At 42.9% G+C, this 22,398-nt stretch overlaps 2 long non-coding RNA genes across 4 annotated transcripts in view; one reads left to right on the plus strand and one right to left on the minus strand.

Moving 5' to 3' along the window:
• The window catches only part of LOC142100897 (uncharacterized), a 46,001-nt gene that overhangs the window by 10,007 nt on the left and 13,596 nt on the right, over window positions 1–22,398 (plus strand). The gene's annotated exons all lie outside the window — the stretch shown is intronic.
• Window positions 16,405–20,662, minus strand: LOC142100894 (uncharacterized). Its single transcript, XR_012678931.1, has 3 exons — window positions 18,905–20,662; window positions 18,278–18,362; window positions 16,405–16,598 (listed from the first exon to the last, which is right to left on the minus strand). It is a non-coding gene; the product is annotated as an uncharacterized LOC142100894 (long non-coding RNA).

The following is a 22,398-nucleotide window of genomic DNA, read 5'->3' on the forward strand; positions in this document are numbered from 1 at the left end:
CAGGTGGAGAAAGTGAGAAGAACAGGTAGGAGAGAGCAGCACAGTGTGTGAAATGTTGTGATTCTAGTAGGGACAATACCAATTTTTGGTGAATGTTGTGCCCAATGTAAGGTGTAGGCCAAGACTGAACTGTTTGTGTACACACTGCATTGTTTGTATACTACACTGTGGTGGTAGATGTCCTGAAAGTCAGGAGTGCTTGAACATATGTGACGCTCCGGCGAATTGAGAGCCTAGTGGTTTTTATGTTAGCCACGCCCCAATGGCACGTTTGCCACGCCCCCAAATGCATGACCACACCTCCCAAAATTTTTGCACCGCCGTTTGGCTAGCTACGCCCCTGAATGTATGACCATACACCTAAATTTTTTTGCGCCGCCGTAAGGCATTGCAAAAAAATTTTGGGGCTTACTTGACTATGAGGGGGGCCCCATGAATTTGTTGTACCCGGGCCCTGAATTCTTCTTGGCAGCCCTGGGTGCACTGAAAATCCCCCTCACCGCCTACCATTAAGGAACAGTTTGGCAGTATAGATTATTACTGTCCATGGATAACGTCACCTTAGCGGAGGTAGAGAAATTTCCCAAATTCTCCGCCTTTTGGTTCACAGATACTCCCACCTATAAATCTTATTTTCTACCTCATTCCTGACCCCCTTAGAGATGGATAACGAATGGATATTAGTTCCTCGGAAACACTAAACAACTTCTCCAGACTGAGCTACAAGTTACCATATTGTCTCCAGGCTCATACTGTTCCCTCCCCCAACTTTCTGACCCTATATCCTTTACCTGGCCCACCTACTCTGTTCCCGATCCCACCTTCCCTGTTTTTGCTCAGTCTTCCTGCCCCCCCCCCATGCTTTCCCTTTCAAGTTAGATCACATGTCTGTATGTTGTCATGCAATTAGGAAGTGGAAATTGTAAGTATTGTTCTTTTGTCTCAAATATACTTTGTGATGTTAAGTACTTTGTGACCTTTGGTTGAAAAAATTGTAAATAATATTCTAATATATATATATATATATATATATATATATATAATTTATTTTTTTTTTTGTTCTCAAATGCCCACTTGGAAACAGTGATATAAATATAAATATTTATACACAAATACACTTGTAGGGAATGGTGCTGTAGTTGTGGAGCAGGGAGGGATGTGAATGATTAAATATGCATATTGGACCTCATTTAGAGTCGGACGCAAAGTCCGTTTTAAACCAAAAACCACTACCACGCATGTGCAGAAAGCCCCAAATCCGCCTGCATCTTGGACGCAGTTAACACTTGCGACAGCTTGCGACTCACTAAGAGAGAATTGGAGGAACACAGAAATGTGAAGGCGTGACCATGTAAATAAATCCTAGTCGCAGTGAGGCGCAGACGCAACACGTGTCAAAACAGGGCTAAAGCTGTGCCGCAGGAATTAGGTGGCGCAAGCAGTTAGCTAGCTGCGGGAACTGCTCGCAGCTCTATAGGGTATTAAGAGTGGGATGCAAATGGGGTTGCTTGCCACTCGTAATACCCTACCAAGCTGCGGCACACTCCCACTCCTACACTTCCTAAACGGACTTTGCGTCCGACTTTAAATGAGGTCCAATATGTACACGCTATAAGTAATACTGTTGATAAAAAGAAATCCTTTAAGCACACACACATATATCCATTATATATACAAATAAAATACAGACTCAAAAAAGTTTCCCAGGATAACAGAATACTGCGCACAGTTTATGAAATTCCTTAGAATAGATGACTCTGACCTTCTATGGTGTAATTTACTTTAGTTCTGTTCCCCCCTTTATCGATTCTGGTCACCTTGCAAGATCCGGATAACAGAAGGTTGTTCAGGATCACACAGCTCCCACTGATCTCAGCCTCTTTTTCATACAATTTCGTAAGATTACCATTCTTCAATTTACAGTAAAATCGGCTGCTTTGGTTGATAACAGTACAGTTAACATCAAGGTCTCCGGGAGTCATGTCCATACATAGAGCTGTACGTGGAGATGCAGGGGAGGTCTTCTGTGTGACAGGCGGCGGAGCACCAGCTGAACAAAAAAAAAAAATTATATTACTCCTTTTCTAGACAAAAAAAAGATATGTCATTACCCCAAGCTTTAGTAACTTGTGGTGGTACTACAAGTCCCAGCATGCTTTGCTGGGCTGAGGATGCAGAGCCATAAGCAGGAAGTAGGGGAGGGGGCTTAGGACCCATCAGATACAGCTTATAGAGTACAGGACACCGGGACTGATATCACCCTCAGCCAACCACTCGGGCACCTTCCTAAACTAGCGTCTATCAGTGTAACACCCGGCAGGTGTCTACTTGTAATATATACAGCCCATCACCCGGCGGGTGTCTGCAGTCACACATTACCTGCTCGCCCCATGCCTAGGACACAGACGCACAAGACCAGATGGTATATAATGCCGATACAACCAATGTCCACACAGCCGCCTGTAGCGTATGGAGCTGGATGTCAGCGTACTGTGCACCTGCCGGCAGTGTCAGCCCCGCCCTACTGTCCCAGGTAACACATCTGGCTGCGACCAATCAGCGACCAGCACCTCTCGTGTGATACTAAACATTCTATAGGAGTTTTCTGAAGATTCTAAGACAATTCGTACAATATATAACGACAATCGCAGTAGGAGATATAAACCGGGACATCTGTTATTACTGTCTGCACACACAGCTCAGGTTCTGTTTAATAAAAACCTGCAAACACTGAAGAAACTTCCCCGGGGGAGTTCATGCTCTACAACCACCTGCACAGCAAGGGAGCTAGACAGGAGAAAATGTCACTTTCTGTACTTTAAATATTCACCTTCAACAAACATTAACGCAGGGTTTCCCAAACCCAGTCCTCAGGGCTCCCCAACAGTGCAGGTTTTCCATATCTCCTTGCTGGAGCACAGGTGTATTCATTACTGACTGATACATTGTAACAGATCCACGGGTGGTCCTAATTATGTCACATGTGATCCGGAAAACCTGCACTGTTAGGGAGCCCTGAGGACTGGGTTTGGGAAACCCTGCATTAACGTATAAATCCCAGACAGATAGTAAGAATTTAATATACAGAATAAAAATACCTATACTGAGCAGTTAGTCAGAATTAAACAATAGGGACACGTCTATACAACGTTTCAGCAGTGGATGTATAGGTCCCTCCGCCGGGATGGTCACCTATAACTGGCCCAGCATACTTTCCCATCACCGTTTATTTATATAGCGCCACTGATTCACATCAGTCCCTGCCACATTGGGGCTTACAGGTGAAATCTGGCACTGGCAGCGGCCAATCAGTGATCTGAGGGTGCTGTGAGGTGGGATGACGTATGGTGGTGTGGTTGTGGTGTGATTTGGTTGTGGTTGTGGTGTGATTTGGTTGTGGTGTCTACAAACACTGTACTGACCGCCGCCCTTCCAGCATAACAGGTTTCCTAGACACGGATAAAATGCCATTTTCTACATTTTAAACATTTATCTTCAACAAACATTAACATATAAATCCCAGACAATAAGGACAGATAGTAAGAATTTAACATACAGAATAAAAAATAACTAAACTGAGCAGTTGCTCAGAATGAAACAACAGGGACATTACCAGGAAGATCTGACTTTAATTAAGTTTGACTGAACATTCTAAGGAGAATTATACTACTATTCCCATGTGTGTGGACTGTTCTTTTCCCTATTGAGACCGGAATGAGTATTCTTTAACTGAAATCTGCAAGAACTTGATCATGGTTTCATTCTACATCATTTGATTATGTGGTGTTGATGGTTTAAATAATATTATTATATCTGCGTTTTATTGATTGTAATTCAGGCAATTTTGTTTTAAGTCGTTTTTTTTTTGCTATTTTAGCTAAATAAATGGTTGTTTATTGTAGCTGCTCCTGGTTTGGCTTTTCATGTATCCTGCCATCGTTTAATTGATTTTTAAACTCCACAGTAACCACATTTCAGCGCTGCTCTATTTTTCTTGTGTTTATTATAGCAATCACCCCTTGTTCTTGCAGCTGCGGTTTGTGTGAGTTTAGTTAGGAAACTTTGTGTGTATCCTTTCATTAGCAGGAATATGTCTTTAAAACCTGGAACTGTACATGGAAATTAATTACATTTGAAACATGATACAATCTATTTCTATAATTGACTTTTTATTGCAACAATTTACTAAAGGTCACATAACATTGAAGTATAAGATGATGGTTTCTCAAATATATATGTTTCTTGCTGTGATTGCCACTCACTTGTCTGAATGGAGGGAGTATCCTGCTATTTACCATCTCATATTCATGTAAACTTATTCAGTGAGCGCCTCTAAATTTTCTCCTTGTATAATGATTTATTCTAGATGGTTACAGAGCCCCTTGAGACAGCCAATGCTCTTACTCATTTCAAATTTATATTAGACTATTTCTATTACATAGCGCCCTACTTAAATATATGTGATTTGATTTAATATAATTTTATATAGTGTTTTTTGTTATATACTGTTCTTTAATAATCTTAGCCATATCCAATTATAGAATGCACCAATGGGTTTATCCGTCAGTGTCTTTATAATAAAACTAATGATCATTTGAGGTGGACAAGTTTTTTTAAAAAAATTTGACTCTGTTTACCTAATTTTTAAGTAACTTAAATTAAAATAAGTGACTAATTAACAAGTTACCATTTGTGAATTCCGGTGATCATGTGTTTAATGACAGTGATTCAGCATTTCGTTCTACACTAAACCCAGATGCTGAAAAGTCCGCTGAATAAATCTATTTATAAACCCACAATTGCATCCTACAGACATATAATTCCACACACCAGACCTTTGTGTTAATTTGAAGGAAAGGAATTAATTTAACCTGACTCCGAACAGGACTCCCTTTAATCAAATGATGCAACTTATGTTTCTGTATAAATAATTAACGTTCAAAAAAATGTATGAAAAACTCTGGGCCTGATTAAGAGTTCTGGTCGCCCTAGGCTAATACACCCGTAGCGCCCTCCCCTCTCTCCCCAAAATCATTAAAGGAAAATTATGGGGTATTTTCCAGGAAACAAATTTACACTTTTTCTCTTACCTGTTCTTGCAGCTTTGTTGTCCTTTACCTGTCTTCTGTAAAGTTGTGGTCCTGTTTCCAAAATGACAAAGATTACAAACCCATAATGATTAGGCTCTTTAGAGAGCATCCTCATGAACACCACACAATGCAGACATCATACCCCCCTTCCCCCCACTAGCGGCCAATTCATCAGCCCTCAACCAATTCATCACACCGCAGCAGCCAATTCATGACTCCCCTGCACTCTGTCCCTCTTCAAACACACTGCTCTGTCCCCCTTCAATACACACATACACTCTGTTCCCCTTTCTGCACACGGTCCTCCCAGAACAAAACACTCTGTATCCCCGTCTGCACACACTCTGCCCCCCCACTCTGTACACACTCTGCCCCCCCTGTCTGTAAACACACTGCCCCCCTGTCTGCACACACTCTGCCCCCCCCTGTCTGTACACACACTGCCCCCCTTCCTGCATAAACACAAATTTACTTACCTGTCTTCGTCTCTTCCGCCGACAATCAACTCCTCTCACTGCAGCTCCTCACCGACACAGTCAGGTCGTGATGATAACATCACGCCTGACAGCCAGGGAGGAGTAGGGAGAGGGGAGGAGTGGTTATGAGGGAGCGACAGTGTGGAAGAGGAGGAAGGGGCAGCTCAGTGTACACGAAAATCAAGAGTTAAAAAATAAAAATCTTAAATGCTGGAAGCGTTGCGGCCCCCCAGGTCCCAGCGCACCCGGCTGCTGCCTGATCAGCCTATTGGTTGATCAGGCTCTGGAATAGCTTCACCTAAAATCTTATTATGTAGATAGATGATTAATATCATTGAGATCATTAAGGGCCTTATGTAGAGCTGAGGAATGTTGGACTGCTAAGTGCAAAAAGCGCATTTTAAAACTATCTCCGCCTTTAGCCTCTCCCGGCTTAGAGGGGTGGAACGGGGGAGCTAGTGGTAGAGCCTAGAATAATAAGGGTGTGTTCATGCTCTTATGAGCTATGCAGATATCTGTTGTGGGTGCTTCTCCCCTGGTACAAGATCCATGCTGATAATGATGACATTAAGCACAGAAAAAAAAACCCATTAAACTTTTTTTTAAAAAAAAAAATGCTTGGCCCCCTCCGCCTCCCCCTCCCCCCAAACAACTGAAACAACCCTAGCGCTGCCAGCCTAGGCTGTTACTAGCAAAATCTGGGGAACAAAGGTGTGGGGTCACCCCCGAATTTAGTAGTTCCAGCATTCGGCTTTGCTAACCAGGGCTGGTGGCACTATAGCCGCAGTGTGGGGTCCCCCTGCTGTAATGCCAAACCAACCCAAGGCTGGTCAGCAAGGGGCTGGATCCCCTAGGGAGAATGGGCCCAAAAAAAATGCGGGTTGTCCCCCCTCCACCTGGGATTAACCTTCTCATGCTGAAACGCACTAGGGCTCTTCCCACACACCCTGGGGTGGTAGTTGTGGGGTAATAATAATTAAATACATTTTATCTATTAACTTTATTATCTACTTGAATACTGCACATAACTAACTGGTGAAGATCTGACATGAGGATTCCTAATACACCCAATAACCTCCTCCATCCTGGCGTCCATGGTATAGGTATCGCCCCCCCATTCCTTACCTGTCCAGATGCTAAAATCGGTTAGGTGAATCATTTCTAAAAATCATTAAATATTCAGAAACAGTTAAAACAACGACGGACCAAGTTTGAGTCGGGTTGAACGTGCCCCAGTTAAATTTGAATAATGTTGGTATTTATTTTTTAATCCCATACAATGTGTTGTCACTGCTTCTCCTTTCTGAGCTTCAATTTTGGTGGAATTGCCCGGATTCACGGAACCAGAAATGGGTGTGATCTACAGGGACAGTGAGTGTGGTATAAAGACTTCTTTGTTTTATCCACATTACTTATTTATTTTCTAGAATGTTTATATATTGAAGGTCAGCGAGATACATAATATCAAATGCAGTATTACTTCACAGAATATAAAGAGAATGTCAGAATACCAAATACTAAAAAAGAATAAATTAGTATTGATACAAACACGACAGAAGTCATTTTTCTATTGAAATCCACATTATTTATTGATACAAATTAGGTTTTGATGCAAATCTTATCCACACATTTACACTGGAATCTTGTTGTCGTGGCGTCATCTTGTGTTCAGAGATGGAGAGATCTCTGACACGTTGGTCAGATGTAGAAGCCCCGATGTCATCCTCATGGGTGGAACCACCACTGATATATCATACTGAATTCTTCATAGATCTGTGCAGGCCGGTGATGTGCCCAATGTAGTCTGTCCAGTTAGTTCTTTGGCAGTTTGGGCTCAGTTGTCCTTTCAGCCACTTTATAATCATATGGCCACAGTTGTAGAATTCTGAGAGGTGATGTTGGGTGCAGAAGTTATCCCCACATCTGTACTGGAAGCTTGATGTCAGCAGATTCCCTTCCACAGCGGTTTGATGCTTTCTTCTCATCCCCCACATTAGATGTTATGGGGGAGAATAAGGGAGCAGCGCCCACTCTGCTCTCCCCACAGCCACTAAGTCTCATTCTCTCCCCGAGACCATGATCGGTCACACTGGTCTTTCTTCATGTCATTAATCAGGGGCAGTACCGGGAGTGCTCTGTAGGATGGCTCTGTGCTTTGTACATTCCTGGAAATTTTTCAGATCTGCTCAATGTTGAGGAACACTATGCAACTCCTGTGACGGTAGCATGATGGTGCAGCCATGGCTGGCCGTGGAACCTTGGGTGGCCATGGAACCATGGGTGGAGTTGAAACCATGGTTGGTCTTGTTGTCATCTTGCTTGTGTTCAGAGAGATGACATTATCTGAGATGTTGGCCAGATGTAGAAGCCACCACTGATACAGAATGCTTCCTAGATCATTGCAGGGCGGTGGTGTGCCCAGTGCAGTCTGTCCAGTGCAGTCTGTCCAATTAGATTTTTGGCAGCTTGGGCTGAGATGTTCTTCCAGCCACTTTAAATTCATATGGACAGCTGTGGGATTCTGGTAGGCGATGTTTGGTGCAGAAATTATCCCCACATCTGCACTGGAAGCTGCTGGCCAACCCGGTCTTTCTGCCGCACAAGTGGCACCGCTTAGATGTTCTCTTCTCATTCCCCACAGATGTTATGGGGCGGAATAAGGGAGCAGCGCCCACTCTGCTCTTCCCACAGCCACTCATTCTCTCCCCGAGACCATGATTGGTCTTACACTGGTCTCTCTGTTGGCCATTAATCGGGGGGAGTACCGGGAGTGGACTGTGGGAAGGCTCTGTGCCATGCAGATTACCAGGAGGCTTGATGGTCTGCACAATGTCAGGAAGCACTCTGTAACTCCTCCCACGGTAACACGATGGGGCTGCAGTGGGAGGCCGTGGGATCGTGGGCGGCCGTGGAACCGTGGGCGGCCGTGGAGCCAAGGGTGGCCGTGAAACCATGGGTGGTGGTGGTGTCTTCTTGTTGGTATCCAGAGAGATGGAGTCATCTCTGAGACGGTGGTCAGATGTTGAAGCCTCATGGGCGGAACCACCACTCAGAGACTCTGATGAGGAAGTCTCCCTCTCTCTGGGCACCACCACCTTAGCTGAGGGGGCCACTTCGGATGTCTTACGTGGCACTTGGATGTTAACTCTCCGTTGCCTCAGTGGACCACCCCTCATGGCCACCACCAGCTTCAGGATGGAACCATTGGTGATCCTGTATTCATTGAGGCAACAGAGGTCCCTCAGCTCCACATCGCTCCAGATTAGATGTTGATTATATCTGGGGATGCCTTCCATGGTCTCGATTCTGGCTTTCACTCCGGCCACTGTCTCAAATGGGGAGACATAGATGTAAAAGCTCCCTCCCGTAAGTGGTTCAATGACCACTTCGATGGTCTCGAAGAAGGGAGCATGTCTAAACAGTGACCGGAGTCCTTCATCTCTGTCCGACATTGTATGCACGCGCAAGTCTCTGGTACCCGATAAGGGTGTAAACTGGAGGGTCACACAGTTCCTAGGGGAGGACTGCTGTAATACTCTAGCTCAAGTCTATCGCCTGTCCGTGAGAGGACCAATGAGTGGCAGTCTCAGTGGCTGTGTCTTTTATAAGTCAGGGCGGCCTCCTGTCACCACCTACGTCACAATGCCCTATTATTATGGTGTAGGGACACACAGCCCCGCCCATGCCCCGCCCACGCCCCGCCCACGAGGATGTGCAGTGGCAGTGCCGTGATGTCACTAGAATTGTATTGAAGATGTTGTGTCCTTTTAGTTACTTAAATATGGAGAAAATATATTTTATTCCTGTTTTCCCAATTACCCATTATTCCCTCAACTCCTGTGTTTATCTTACTACGATTTTAAATTAAAACAGGTTTGCGCTTCACTTCCCTAGACATTAATCCTCATCGGGTTAATATATTCTAACTAGAATGTTGTTTATTTAACATTTTAATTTATTTTATTTAGTTTTGCTATTCTTTAATAATCTTAAGCCACATCCAATTATAATATGAAGCAATGGGTTTAGCCGTCAGTATCTTTACAATAAAACGATTGATCGTTTGAAGCCGACCAGTTGTTTCATTTTGTTATATTACTGGACTCTGTTATTTTAAGAATGTTTTAAAATATTTAAAAATAAGTTGTTACTAAATAAGGAGTTACCTTTTGTAAATTGATATCATCAAGTGCTTAGTGACCGCGATCCAACCTATTCATGAACCTCAACAATTGTTTTCTACAGAGAAAAAAAATCACACAGCTGAACTTTATGTTACTTTCAAGGAATCGGATTAATTCACCCTGATTATGAGCAGGACTCGATCTATTCAAATTGTATAACTAATATTTCAGTATGAATAATCATGTTCTATTCAAACTAATTGATGAGCACCTTAATCTAAAATCGTATCATTTAGATAGATTTTTAATATTATAGTTAGAGGTAATAATGCAGAATTTCGATTTGTATATTAAACTGAAAATGAGCTGAAAGACTATGGCGCTGGGATCATTGTTAGATCAAATGATTTAATATAAATTGCCAATCAATTAACGCAGCTGTACTAGGAGACTGTATCCTCCAAAAAACTAACAACACATCCGCCTTCCTCATATTCATCTAATCTATATTCTTCTTTACCTAAATTCGTATTAGTTGAACACATGATTAGATTTAGGATTAGATATCTAACTATACCGTTCCAGCAACAGATTCCACACAGGAACGGCAATCTCCCATGGATGTCTATGTTCACAGGCTTAGTTATGTTACCTCCGGAGTTTTAATCCTTTTCAGAAATATTTATCTGTATTTTCCAGCCACGAATGTCATAATACATTCACAATTGATAATGTATGTATATATATATATATATATATATATATATATATATATATATATACTATATAAATGCCTAGTGGCGTGTGTGAAAAAAACTCTGCACCCATTTCAAACCTATTCAGTTATTTTTCCATCCTACACTGGTAGGGCAACGGGTCTGGGGAAGAGAAATCAACACGCACAGATCTTTCCTGATCAGGATGTAGCCACTGGGACTTCTGCAAAGAGGCTCCACATAGGGATGTATCAATTTTCCTTGAAATCTTGTATCAATTGTCCTTGTAGGGATTCCTCACCATACTCGGGTCTCCCTATACAGAACCACTGATCAGCATCGCTCGACTGGAAACAAGGAAGAAATACACAAGGACGAACAAACAGCAAAGACAGGGACCACTCACCTGAAACATCCTGTTTCTTTCACTGCTGTGTATTCATCTTCTTAGTGTCTGTGGAGGCAAACAGAACAAACTCTCCCCACTTGGTGGACTGGTCCTAATCTCCTGTTAGTGTATCCCACCCACTATAGTCTAGTTACAACATGGCTCTAGCAACTGCACTGGGTCTATGTGTAACACGGCAACAGACTAGGTGTAGAGCAATATCCCTGACCAGACCCTACTCGCTGTAATATACCATGGAGTGGATGGGGAAAACAGCAGCACACAGCAATAAACTGACAATACATACAGAATAGTCCAACACAGTACAATTGGACTACAGGGTGCATGTCCCTTTTTCTTAGATGTGGCCAATTTGACAGGAATATTGCAGTAACAATGGGGTTTAAGTTGATATGCACGTATCTCCAAATAGGGCTTAACAGTAGGAGGCACAATCCCTGGTGTCTAGTGATGATAAGGTAGCAGGCTTACTACCTAAGTTGTCCCCATTAGTGTCTGTAAAAGGTGGGCATGGGCTCTAAGTATAACTGTCCCCAACTGAATCTAAGCCTAGTAATATGCTGCACAGGCTTCAAAGCCTGAAAAACTGTGTGCAAGGGAAAAGTATGAATTAGGACTAAGTACCCTAATAGCTACAGTCCTTGTGCCCAACTAATTGCTCCCTGGGCCTAGTGTCCGAAAATATCTCTACAGGCCTTGAGGTCAAAAGTGGTGTCATAAAAAAAAAAAGAAATCATACTTACCTGCTCCGTTCAGGAAACAGATCTTAACCCTACTACTTCCAATTCTTCCAGTGCCTCCAGCTGACGGGGCCTCTTCTCCTGTTCAACGCTTTACTTGATGGAAGAGGCTCTGGCCTTTTCAGTCTGCACAATCAGTCTGCTTCTCATAATTGAAGAAGATCCCACCTTCTCGCCGTCTGGCGCCTTTCTGCTTCTTGTGTCTCCACCTGATCTACTCAGATCATCACAGGGCTGGTGATGAGCCTCAATTCGCTCATCATCCTGGCCATTGATTGGCTGACAGTTTATCTGTTCAGATTCGCTGTGACTGCTCTGGGGATACTGCATTATATTTCCACCTCCTTTTTCCGTTGTGGTCCCCACAATTAACTCAGAGAGTCTCTTCCGTGGCATGTGCCAGAACCTCACAGTAGTCGGGCACCTATCCTGTAGCTCTTGTCTCCTCTTTGGAGGGTGGCCACATCCAGCACACACCAGAGAAACTTTTCTCTTTTAAGTATTTCTTCAGCAGATATTTCCACTCGGGCCTATATTCTCAGGTACCACCAGGCTGACCTATTCACATGCTCATGGTTGAAGCATGTTGCAGAAGAGGGTCTTCTCAGTTGTACCTTCTTCTTCAGGGATCATCTCCTCTACAGGATTAATCATCCATTCATCCCCTGTATCCAGTGTCTTCCATCCCCCAGTCTCTGGCTGCTGCAGACTAGGGTATCCTTGTCTGTAATCTTGTCCAAGTGGGTTGATCACCTGAAATCCAGTAACCAGCAGGTTCTTCTAATCCTTCCCACTAAATTCCAGCATAATGTGAGACCACTCTTCAAAGCCTTCTTCTTCATGCCTGCTCTCCTTTTTGCTTTAGCAATGCTCTCTGCAGACACTCAGTCAGCTCCTCCATCGTTATCACCATGCTGGGTCACTTGTATTCCGGCATGATCCACAGGTTGGACGTTGCCAAGCTTATTACGTCATTAGGCCACATCCCTACTATACAATATCAATTTAGGCCAATGAGAGCAGGGTGCGGGGCCAGGGTGACATGGGTAGCCCCAACCCCACCCACTTCACCAATGATGCAGGCAGGATTCGGGAGGTTGCCCTGCTCTCGGGAGTACGGGTGAGCTCTCAAAAATTGGGGAGTCTCCCGGATATCCTGGGATAATAGGCAACTATGGATTTTACTTCATTTGTTTATTTATGGCAGCACAGTGGCCTAGTGGTTAGCACTTCTACCTCACAGCAATGGGGTCATGAGTTCGATTCCCAGCCATAGCCTTATCTGTGTGGAGTTTGTATGTTCTCCCTGTGTTTGCGTGGGTTTCCTCCGGGTGCTCCGGTTTCCTCCCACACACCAAAAATATACAGGTAGATTAATTGGCTGCTATCAAAATTGACCCTCGTCTCTCCCTCTCTGTCTGTCTGTGTGTGTGTTAGGGAATTTAGACTGTAAGTTCCAATGGGGCAGGGACTGATGTGAGTGAGTTCTCTGTACAGCGCTGCAGAATTAGTGGCACTATATAAATAAATGATGATGATGATTTGAATGGGATTAGAAAATCAGTAAGCGTGGACATCAACAATTTGATTTCCTACACACTGTATGGATGGTTGGTGCATAAAGATCCATATTAAGTATACGACCAAAGGGCTCACTGGGCTGGGGGGCAGGGGAGACATCTGCCTTCCCCCCAACTTTGTCCCATAATGGGCTATCTTGGACTGGGTTACTCTCATTTTTTTATTTAAAATGTTCCTAATAGGCTGCTAAGCTGAGTCTAGCTGCCCGGGGTAAATTTGCCAGCCCCTGTAGAGAACCTATAACTAGCACCTCCAGAGCATCCGTTAAAAAGCACGTCTCCGCTCCTACAAGCTCATTTAATGATCTTATCTCACAACTAATATTCTGGCTATTGCATATGTGTGCAATGCAAGAATATGACTGCACCAAGTCTGCATTTAGCAAAAAATTACACAATTCACCCAGCTCCTTCTATCAGAAGATGGAAATGATCACGTCGTAAGCCCTGCCATCTCAATGTGCAAATCTACGCACTTCCCATAACGAGGAGATGTAGTTGCACACAAGAAGCGTGATGACACAACACGTCAGTTGTGCTGTTTTTTTTTTGGGGTTTTTTTTTTGCATTTTTATAATTTACGATTTCGGTCTCTTAATTATGGCTGCTATAGCATCTAAAATTCCAGCAGTGTTAGAACTACCTATGAAATCATATCTACCTTTAGTACTTACTTTGCATTACTTAACGCTTAGTATTTCCTAAAATAAATCTCTTGCATCAGGGTTTGATTAGTTAAATATCAAGTTACACCAAATTTATAGTGAGGAGATGTAATTTGTCTTTGAAATGCATTCTAATGTATATTTATTTTAGGGATGTCCTAAGAGGGGTTTCTTGAGCTCAAGTGATAAATACAAAATGGGAAAAGTGTGTTTTAAAATATTTTTTCCCGTGACTAATTTTGGGCTTTATTTGGTGTGAGGGGTAAATCCATCTAGAAGATGCAATTTTGCACCTTTGTAAACCATGATGCATTTCACAGAGATAAATTTAGCGCAACCCTAAATTGCAGTGTGAAAATAAAGTTGGCCAGTATTTGTGTGCTACATGCAAAAGCATCCAGTATGTTCCCTGCATACAAAATAAAATTGCATTTGCACCCCTTGCTTCACAACAGCACCTTTAGCTAGATTTGCTTTATTTATTCTGGATTTCTTTAAACTATGTGGCAAATGCTGTTAAAGGTACACTGATAAATGGGGGATACTAAATGTCATGCATGAACCACGAAATATGTGGTCATACAACACATGTCTATTTGCGCAAATGTTCTTAACTTTCTGTACATTGCCTATGTTCATCCACCCCATCCCACCCACTCTCCACCGTTCAAGTCGTAGGCAGTCAGAGGGGTTATTTCGGACATGAATTGCATGCAATTGCATTCATTGGTGCAAGGTCCGTTTCTGAGCATGCACAGAGCTATTTCACACAAGATACGGCACAGATAGGGACTTACATCTGAAGATGAATCAGGTCCACAAGTTTTCCCACTCAGGTAGTGTATATTGTTAGGCAGCACCACAGCTCAGTCAGTAAATTCTGGGATAGAAACCTCCTCTGTCTATGAAATACTATGAAGATATTAATCTACAACTCACACCACACAAACCAATCACACATAGGGCTGGATTTACTAAGCTGCGGGTTTGAAAAAGTGGGGATGTTGCCTATAGCAACCAATCAGATTCTAGCTATCATTTTGTAGAAGGTACTAAATAAATGAAAGCAAGACTCTGATTGGTTGCTATAGGCAACATCTCCACTTTTTCAAACCCGCAGCTTAGTAAATCTAGCCCATAGTCTTTAAGTATAGTGGATATCTTAGTGCAGATACACCATTTAGACTTCCTCTCGCTATTAATTCTCTCCACTCTCCTACAATTCACCATAGTTAGGAGACCCCCTCTCTGACTAGGGACTTGCTTTGAATGCTCACTGCAGCAAGAAATCCCATTGATCAACCGAAAGTTCTCTGGTGCTGGTCACAGTTAAAACTTTCCCTACATTCAGTGCCGAATTGTAATCTCTTTCTGTGAGATTCTCACTGCCTCTGGCATCTCTGGTCTGTGGGAGCTCATTCTCTCCCTGCATGTGGACTCACTTCTACAGGGCCATTAATGACTGATTCTGTGTGTCTCTCAGACCTCAAACATTCTTTATCCCCATTCTCTCGCTCTCAAGTGGAGCCACAGATTGTACGCTATGATTGTAAGAGCAGGGCCCTCTTACCTCTCTGTCTGTATATATTACCCATTATTATTTTGTTCCCTATTGTAAAACGCTACAGAATTTACTGGCACTATATAAATTTTGATGATGATGATGAGACTCCTCCCTCTGTTATAGTATTGGGGACACTGTGTTGCCTTATTTGCCCCTTTCCCTGGCAGGAAGGGCTGCTGGGAATTGTAGTTTTCACAGCTCCAGTGGCACCATTTTGAAGGCCCTTCAATGCTGAGCCAGCTCCTGGCAGCTACGGAGTTTACATATGTGTTTAGTGACACTCTGGTCTTGAACCCGAATCTAGCACTTACCACTTGTTATGTCAATCCATTCATTCTTTTAAAGATTGAGTTTATATAACCCAGTAAATTTGACAGATACACTTATTTTAAGTGCTCTAAGCTCTCTGATTCCTGTTAAGATAAATAGTATGGTGGAGCCTCCAGAAATGGTATTTACTACGATGATAGTATTTTCAAGGTGATAACGGGCTCCCTAGCGGATGCACTTAAATTTTAATCTTCCATTATTCAGTCATTGTTGCAACTGCACTTTAAAGTGCTAAATCTCTTTATGCCACATTGTACGTCACGATGGTTATTATTTTTTTTAATTTTTATTTTTTTGTCTTTATGCTTGCTTTGTTTGTATGTTCTTAAAAACGTATAAAACGCCTTAATAAAAATACTTGATTTAAAGAAAAAAAAAACTCTGCATAAGGCGTCATAAAGTGTAATTCAGATCTTATAATATCTCCATTTTTGCAAAACCACTTTAGAAAGCTTTTCTTAGTACATTTTAACTTTAGTAGTCACAAGCAGTATTTTCAGCAATCAGAATATATCATTTTCTTCTCAACTCCAGGACTAATAACCCTTCACCAAATAATGTAACAGGCAATGCCAAACCAAACCTTTTATAGATTGCCATTCTGTATGACTTTCATAATGCAGAATCCTTGTGAGTGTACATTAGTTAGTGACACAGACACTTCCTGTCAATTTGATCAAAATAACTGAAACACAGACTTTGGATTACAATATTATGTTTTATTTAAATCTCGGCCTCCACCACCCCTTAACAGCCGTCCAGTCACACTCCTTTTTATTATTATTATTTTTTTTTAAATAACTAGTTTAGAAACAGAAAATAGATGGTTAAGAAAATTCAAATCAAAAACAGAAACATAACATAACATAATCTTCTTCTTTTCTTCTTAATGCTGTTTGAAGTGCTGTGAAATTACAAAAAAAAGAAACATTAAGGCTCTAACATTTTTTTACAATGTAAAATAAACAGCTTCCTAAGTAGGCAACATTGTACAACATCTTATTGTGATTGTTGTTGATGTGGGTATATAATATCCAACCTGCTTTTCCAAACCTCTACTGACATGCATCACCTCTATAGCTAGTACCCACACCTTATTGTGAATATATGTTGAAATGCACTGTGACACAGAAAGGTTAGGTCACATAGTAGAATTGGGTAGTAAATCAGGCAACATGCAAATGGTGATTGTAAAAAGTGTCACAGACCACAACCCCCCTGGAGGTGGGGGTAAGGTGTAAAGGTGTCTTTTACAAGCTGTGACCAGATACAAGACATTGTCAATATTTTGTGAAAAAATAATTATTGATAAGCTGTCCATCTTTACACCAATTTCCCTTAGCCAGAATATACCACTTATCTGTAAGTTATACTCTGAATTTAATCCCTTTATTTTTAACTGTTTTGCTTGTTATGTATGTCATGTCATCTTAGTTGTATTTAGTAATCTGTAAGCATTGTATAATTTGTATATTACATTTAAAAATGTAATAGTTCATGAACTTATTGCTCTAAACAAATTAATTTCCTGTTTAGAAGAGAGAGATTGCTTGGCTGGGTTAACTCTTTAGAAACCAGCGTGTGAAGGGTTAACTGTTTAGCTACCAGAGCACTGAGTGTGCGCAATTGGATAATTAAGTCATAGGTTTGCTACGGGCCTTATAGGTAGCTAGTGGCAGTTTGTGGAGAGGTGTGAAAGCGGGTGTCTATGTTGTGAAAGGGACCAGTAAATCTGTACCCTTAGAGAAAGAGGTGAGTCTGAGATTTGGGCTGGAATTTTTTGCGTTCCCTTACAGTAGGCTTCCAAGTCACTAGTGCGCAGAGGGCGGTTTGTGTCAGATAAAGGGGATCAGGAGCGGTTACTTGACAAAATAGAGGTGTTATATTGTATGACTGATGGGATATATGATTAGATATTAAAGCAAGTAGTAGCTAGAGGGGGCTTATCCCTGACAGCCAGCATAGAAATGCCACTTGCCATCTACACGATAAAGAAAATACCTTTAACCAGGTATGGGTCCCGTGGTTGTTCCACCAAAGTCAATGCTCACAAACACCCTCTTGACCATAATCTAAAACCTTATGCCCAAGACTCCTTTCATAACTTATATATCACATATAATGCCATGGGGCAAGCTGGGCTGGGGTGCAGGGGAACATGTGCCCCCCCGGTCCCATAATGTGCTATTTTGAGCTGGGTCACTGGGCCATCTGCTTTTTTTACCTTTAAAATGTCCCTAATAGGCTGCCAAGTCAAGTCTTGCCCCCAGGGCTAAAATGTGCCAGTCCTCCCCTGATAATGCCGGTTATTATCAAAACACAGTAAGCTTTCCTACTATTGTACTCTGATTATTCTACGTAAATACAGCTAAAGCTAGGTACACACTATAGGTTGTTCTCCTGATTATCGTGCCAAATTCCACAATAAACGACTGTTAGGTCTGATATTGCATTAGTGTGTACGCTCCCACAATCATGTTTTATTGCACCAAAGCACATAGTATCATTTAATTTTATTTTATAACCGGACTAAAAATCACATGGAACAATGTCGAGCAAATTCTGCAGTGTGTATGCACTCACCATCAGCAGTGTAGGCAGATCTTCTTAGAGTTTACAGAGTCACAATCTTTTCAGCAGATGGTTATCACAGATGAAGAGCACAGATCTGAAGATAAATATTGTAAAATTGAGTACGTGTGTACGCATGAATCGGCATGCTGATCAGGACTTTCGGTCGTTGGAAAAATCGTTGAAGATATCACATTAGGAGACATTTTCTGTGTGTAGCTAGCTTACCTTGCAAGTTGAGATATCAGAAAGAGGACAACTCCTCAAACTCTCCCCCCAACACCCACTTTCCAAATTCTTAATTTGTTATAATTTAATTTACTCTATTTTGTCAACTTTCAAATCCTGCTCGATTGCAACCATTATGGCTATTTTTTCTGTTAATGCTTGTATCTGATAAATGTATAAAAAGGTATAAAAATAAAATATAAATACAGTAGGACATAAACATATATTTACAGAATGCAATACCAAACATAAATATATAAAGACACAAACATACATATATAGGGAAATATACATTGTATATATCTATGTACAAACTCTGCACCCATTCCATACCTATTCAGTTCTATTTCAATCCTAAACTGTTAGTATAATGGATCTGGGGAAAGAGAAAACAACACACACAGATCTTACCTGATCAATATGCAGCCACTGGGACTTCCTCAAAGACGCTCCACATTGGGATGTATCAATTATCCTTTAAATCTTGTACCAATTGTCCTTGTAGGGATTCCTCACCATCTCGCCGTACTAGGGTCCTCCTATAAGTAAATGCTGATCAGCGTCTCCCAACTGGAAACAAGCACAAAATACACAAGGACAAATAAATGGTAAAGACAAGGACCACTCACCTGGAACATCCTGTTTCTTTAACTGCTGTGTATTCATCTTCTAAGTGGCTGTGGAGGCAAACAGAACAAACTCTCCCCACTTGGCTGACTGATCCTATTCTCCTGTTAGTGTGTCCCGCCCACTATAAACTAGTTACAATAAGACTCTAGCAACTGCATTGGGTCTATGTGTAACATGGTAGAAGACTTGGTGTAGTGCACTATCCCTGACCAGACCCTACTCGCTTTAATACACCATGAAGTGGATGGGGAAAACAGCAGCAGGCAGCAATAAACTGGCAATACATACAGAACAGTCCAACACAGTACAATTGGACTACAAGGTGCATGGCCCTTTTTCTTAGATGCCGCCAGATTGACGGGAATATTGTAGTAACAATGGGGTCTTAGCTGATGGGCACATATCTCCAAATGGGACTTAACAGTAGGAGGCACAATCTCTGGTGTCTAATGATGATAGGGTAGCAGGCTTACTGCCTAACTTATCCCCACTAGTGCCTGTAAAATTTGGGCACGGGCACTAAGAATAAATTCTGTGTCCCCACCTTAATCTATGCCTAGTAAAATGCTGCACAGGGTTCAAAGCCTGAATAACTGTGTACAACAAAAAAAAATTAATAAGGCCTAAGCACTCTATTAGCCACAGGCTTTGTGCCCAACTAACTGCTCCCCAGGCCTAGTGTCCGAAAATATCTCTACAGGCCTTGAGGCCAACAGTGGTGTCAGTGGGGAAAGTAAAATAAATCTGGAAATCATACTTACCTGCTCCACGCAGAAAACAGATCTTAACCCCATCACTTCCTCTTTTTCCAGTCCTTCCAGATGACGGCGCCTATTCTTTTGTTTAACGCTTCACCTGATTGAAGAGGCTCTGCTCTTTTCAGTCTGCGCCATCAGTCTGCTTCTCTTAACTGAAGGTGGGTTCCACCTTCTAGCACTCTGGCGCCTTTCTGATACTTGCATTTTCACCTGGTCTACACAGACCATCACAGGGGTTTGGCTTAGTGACAACAGTCGCAGAGGCGTCAAATTAAAATGACGGATGATGAGTCGCAATTTGCTCGCCATCCTGGCCATCGATAGGCTGACAGAGAATCTGTTCCGATTCCCTGTGACCGCTATGGGGGTACATTTCCCCCTCCTTTTTCTGTTGTGGTCCCCACAACTAACTTATCCTTCCCGACAGCTGGATCCAAGGTTCGCTTACTGGTATATCCGGAAATGTACCTGTCAGAATCTCTTTGGTAGTACTCTTCCGTACAGAACCCAATTCAGACAGTTGCCTTCACCACCAAGAGCAGGTACTCAGAGAGTCTCTTCTGTGGCATGTACCAGAACACCACAGCGGTTGTGCTCTCCAAAGTAACTTTTCTCTCTCAGGTACCTGTTAAGCAGATATTTGCTCAGTTGTACCTTCTTCTTGAGGAATCACCTCCTCCACAGGCATCAGCCATTCGTCCACTGTATCCGGTATCTTTAATCACCTGGTCTCTGCAGGGCCGGTGCTAGGGTCCACGGCGCCCTAGGCATTTTTAAAAAAGCGGTGCCCCCCCCCGCAAATATCGCGCCCCCCCCCGCAAAAATCGCCGCCCTCCTCCCTCCTCTCCTTACCTTGTCTCACCACCGCCGCCTTTCTTCTCCGTCTCCTCCCCTCCACTCACTGACACTAGTAAGTGGAGAGGCGGAGACAGAGCAGAGAGGCGGCGGTGGTGACAAAATAGCCTCTTCCCCAATCCCCGTGCATATGAATGCTGTGCGGCGGCTGTGACAGGTATGGTCAGCGGTCGCCGCACAGTTTTAAAGTCTTTTAGTATTCTGTGGCGCCCTCCAGGCGCCCTCCAGAGCCCGGCGCCCTAGGCAAGTTCCTAACCTTGCCTAATGGGAGCGCCGGGGCTGGGTCTCTGCCTCCTGCAGACTTGGGTGTCCTTTTCGGTGCTAACATATAATGTTTTAAAACAATTAATAAACAAAAACAGCATTCTACTAACCCGAATACAACACAAAGACCACTCTACTGTAGAATACATACTAATAAATAGATTGGCTAATCAACTTTTCCAGCACAAAGTCACTATGAAGGTCACCCCTGCCCCCAAGAAGAGGTTCCACCCTCCCAATACCCTCTACCTCTTCTTGGGGGTAGGAATGGCTTTCAAAGATAAAAGAAATACGATAATAACTTTGAGGATTCCGCTGACTGATATTGGTGCTACTTGACAGGGAGGCATGGAGTCTAACGCACCCCAGGTATTCACCAGGGACCTCCGCAAAGAGGTTTGGGCTTGGCTACGTGAGGTGCGCAGGTCACGGTTCTCCCAGCTAGTTAACAGTGCAGTGGGAGATAGCAGAAATTTGTCGTACGGTCCGGGTCAAGGACCAATCGATAGCGCAGTACACGAGGATGATCCAAAAGGAAGGTCAGGAGCTGCCAGGGATCGGTAACCAGATAGTCAATGGAGCCAAATCACAGGACAAATAGAGTGGTCAGGAAGAAGCTAGGAGTCAGGAACCAAAGGACAAATAATGGAAACAGGGAACAGGAGAAGGCACACTGAAGAGGTGAAACCAATACTCTGGCACAGGTGTGTGGGAGGAGGTGCCTTAAGTACCGTAGCCAAGCCCCTAATAGGAGGAGGACGCCGACGCAGTCAGGAACACCTGACTGCCGGCAAACATGGAGAAAGATGCGTCCCTTTCCTTAGCAACGGTATGCGAGCCCTACTGCACATGTGCGCCAGGCGCACCGAAGGTACGTCCCGTTGCTAGGCAACAGGACGGGAGATGAGTAAGGAGACATGCACTCTGTGGAAATCCCTCTCTCCCATCTCACATCTCTTTAGACAAGCTTAACAAATTTGATAGTGACAACAGTCGCTGAGGCGTCAAATTAAATTGGTGGACGATGAGCCGTAATTTGCTCGCCATCCTGGCCATCATAGGCTGACAGCGAATCTGTTCAGATTCGCTGTGAATACTCTGGGTGTACTCCATTACATTTCCCCGTACTTTTTCTGTTGTTGTTCCCAAAACTAACTTATCCTTCCTGACAGCTGGGTCCAAGGTTCGCTTACTGGTATATCCGGAAATGTACCTGCCAGAATCTCTTTGGTAGTACTCTTCCGTACAGAACCCAATTCTGACAATTGCCTTCCCCACCAAGAGTAGGTACTCAGAGAGTCTTTTCTGTAGCATGTACCAGAACACCACACCAGCTGTGCTCTCCAAAGTAACTTTTCTCTCTCAGGTACCTCTTCAGCAGATATTTGCTCAGTTGTA

This window comes from Mixophyes fleayi, chromosome 9 (assembly GCF_038048845.1).
Source record: "Mixophyes fleayi isolate aMixFle1 chromosome 9, aMixFle1.hap1, whole genome shotgun sequence".
In the NCBI taxonomy this organism is placed as follows: domain Eukaryota; kingdom Metazoa; phylum Chordata; class Amphibia; order Anura; family Limnodynastidae; genus Mixophyes; species Mixophyes fleayi.